At 39.4% G+C, this 3,428-nt stretch overlaps 1 protein-coding gene across 2 annotated transcripts in view; it reads right to left on the bottom strand.

Moving 5' to 3' along the window:
• Positions 1-3,201, bottom strand: part of LOC101854055 — a 38,402-nt gene extending 35,201 nt beyond the window's left edge. Inside the window, exon 1 of one of the 2 annotated variants that reach the window (XM_005110858.3) lies at positions 2,826-3,201. The gene's annotated coding sequence lies outside the window, so the exon portion shown is untranslated. The remainder of the gene's footprint in view (positions 1-2,825) is intronic. The other variant, XM_035973030.1, reaches the window with a different exon arrangement.
• Between the last annotated feature and the right edge of the window lie 227 nt (positions 3,202-3,428).

Here is a 3,428-nt window from a genome sequence, read left to right as displayed (position 1 = left end):
CACACACAGACACACACACACACACACATACCCACTCACATAAACACACATACCCACTCACACGCACACGCACACACACACACACACACGACACACTCACACACACACACACACACACACACACACACACGGGCCTTTCCATTCGCTTATTATCAATCTCAGGAACGGAAACTGTTCGGAGAAATAGAGTTCAAGTTTATTTTCCCGAACGTTCGGAGAAATAGAACCAAAAAAACCAGGTGTGCAATACTTGAATGTATTTTTAAAATTAAAGCAATCTGTCGAGTCTGAGAGCTTGAAAGATCAACTTCATCTAACAAAGCAACAAAGTGAGGTATGAATTCAACTAGATCTAGATCTTAGCAGCTTAGGATCTTTAAAATTATAGTGCACTTATTCATTAAGTTTTAATTCATCGGAAAGGCAACATACAGGGCAGGGGCTACAATGGGATTGGGCTAGGGAGGGATATGACAAGCAGTTGTAATAACGTAAGGTCAGCTCTATTTCTCCGAAAGCTCGGGAAAATAAACTTGAACTCTATTTCTCAGAACGGTTTCCGTTCTCGAGATTTGTTGATAATTTGCAAAAACTTGTGCGCGCGTGTGTGTGTGTGTATGTTTGTGTGTGTGTGTGTGAGTGAGTGTGCGTGTGCAAGGTGTGAACGAGGCGTGGAGGGATTTCTTTTTGTTTACATGAAGGATTTTAGTGTTTGCTTTAAGGGTGACTAAAAGCAAAATAGGTTACTGCCAAGGTCAAGCAGTCCTGTCCTCTCGCAGTACCTTTTGAAGGCATTTTCAAATGAAGTATAGTCCGGGAATGTTGCCCCATCCACAACTAAAGTATCTGAATATTCAGAATTTTAAAATCTCTAGATCTAGATTCTAGCTCTGGAAATAGAATTTGATGCAAAAAATGCTTCTTCCCAGTCCTCGCAGAATGAAAGATGACGCCTAAATATTGTTTTATAATAAAAAATCTCGAGAACTGAAACCGTTCGGAGAAATAGAGATCAAGTTCACTTTCCCGAGCGTTCTGAGAAATAGTCACTTCGATAAAGTATAGTTAGGGTATAGAAGGTTAATATATTAGAGGAAGAATATGATACTTTGCTTTGACTTTGAGTCTACTTTTATCCATTCCATAGATCGATCTAGAGAGGGAAAAAACAACTTGAAAAAAGGCTGTCGTTATTCTCCCCCGCAGTAAAAATAAAAATATAATTTTACTCTCACCCGGTAATATCCATTTTATTCTCACCCAGGGTGAGAATTTATAATATTATATATTGTTATTCTCACCCTGGGTGAGAATTCGGTCTGAGAATGCAATGGATTTTTAGGTCTACCTGGGAGTTGAGAACGGACGATAGAAAATAATTTGTGAATTGTAAGAGAGTGACCGTTAGATCGTGACCTGCCCCAGAGCACTGGCCAATTTTTCTAGGCTCCTGCTGGGATTGTTATTGTTTCATTTTTTTAAATCTTGAGTTGAGAGTAAGCATGCATATTCTTCATCAAAACCCTTGACAAGTGTAAATATATTCTAAATTCAGAAAGGGATTCACTTTGCCAGAGTAGTATGTTTTTAAAAATAATATAGCCTTAACTGAAAGCTAATGAAATAATATAATTTTTGTAAAATAGTTTGTCATTGTAATGTTAGAATAGGCTTTTGTTTACTACATACACAAAAGAACATGTTTAATAGTTATCCCTAAAAGAACCCACGATTATTCTTAAGGAATGCGCCGCAGTGCCTTTGACTTTGACCCTAGTCATATTTTTTTCTTAATTTTGATTGGCTAAACCACTCAAGAGTAAAATTTTTCATTACAGAACCAATAAATTAATACTGTAGCAACAAAAGGTGATGCTATTTGGTCAAAAGATAAGGTTTTCCCCCAAATCGACAATAGTCGCCTCGTGCGCTCAACGGATTGAGAGAGGGGGGAGGCGAGTTTTGTCGCCTGGAGCGCTCAGTGACAGGGGTCCTCCTATGATGCGCGAAGCGAAAATAGCGGGTGAGAATAGTAGGCTGTTGTTATTCTCACCCGGGGTGACAATAGTATCAATTTTATTCTCACCCCGGGTGAGAATAATATCCAGTTTATGTTCACCCCGGGTGAGAATAATCACTCCGATGAAAAAAATACCACACGAGAAACTTGGAACAATATTTCATACTGTTATCATACATGAATGTAAAGGTTCTTAATCCTAACAGCAAAATTGTTGGACTAAATTGCACTTTAGAGTGGATCATAGGGAAGTTCCTCTTACTGACTGAGACACAGTGGGATATCATACAATATGAACCCACAACCCCTTGGCCTTGTATTGTTTGCTGCCTTGCTTGCATTCACGCCTTTGCCACCAATTCTTCTGAACCCTTGTCGACCTTCAAAACCGTCTGTTGTACCTAGATTTATACGTGAAGTGTGAAGCTGATGCCAAGGCCTTCTTAAACTATATTAGGGTGCAATATTGTGTGACAACCCGACAATCCTGATGGGACCTGGCCCTCTGGAAACAGGAATCGACAACCACAACTGTCACTCTGTGCTGTCAAAGATGAGGGAGGCAATTCAATGACAAAACAGGTCTAGAATCTAGTCTAGATCTAGATATATCTAGATCTATATCTACAAAAAGATCTCTGGTGTGAATCTCACAAACCTCAAACAATGAGTTCTCTTTTACTATTACATTAACGTGGCAGTATAGTGTTGTAGACTGCCCTGTGTCTAGAAAATCTAAATTCTAGATCAAGGCAAGGCCAAGGTCTAGCAGAGAGAGAACTCTGCTTTGCTTTTTGCTACTTACCTTTGAGACACGAACGACGCTGGGTCAGTACAGAGGAGGGAAATCAGCAATAGAAATTCACATAAAGCTTTACCATTTCCGGAAAAGGTCATCAAAGTCAACTGTCAAAGATAAACATGAAGTAAAACGGATAAATAAGCCTGCCTATCAGTTACCGCAGCCACTGTGACTCAAGGAATGTGTTGTTTTGGTTATGTCACGCACTTGTGGAAGGAACTGACTTCCGCTTGCGAGCTAAACGCATCGATTGGTTCTGTCTCATAATGTATGGTACACCCTTAATTAATTAACACGTATGAGACCTGTTTTATCATCACATAGAATTTAGGCCTAGAATCTACGTCTAGACCTAGATCTTTATTTTTTCGACATTAATGTTGCTGAAAAAGTTACTGGTGAAGAACAGCTTTACAAATGGTCTAAAAGGGAAGGGTTGAGAGAAAAGCATCAACCCATTTTACACACACATTTTTTGTGTATACATGTATAGGCTATAATAATAGGCATACCTGTCAAAATTTCCTTCTTGTACCAATTGAGGCCAGTTTGAGTGTGTCAGTGTGTGTGTGCGTGTGTGTGTGTGTGTGTGTGTGTGCGTGTGTG

The sequence above is a fragment of the Aplysia californica genome, unplaced genomic scaffold (assembly GCF_000002075.1).
Source record: "Aplysia californica isolate F4 #8 unplaced genomic scaffold, AplCal3.0 scaffold00955, whole genome shotgun sequence".
Lineage (NCBI taxonomy): Eukaryota > Metazoa > Mollusca > Gastropoda > Aplysiida > Aplysiidae > Aplysia > Aplysia californica.
Note: the sequence above shows the minus strand (reverse complement) of the source record. Positions and strands in the feature narration are given on the sequence as shown.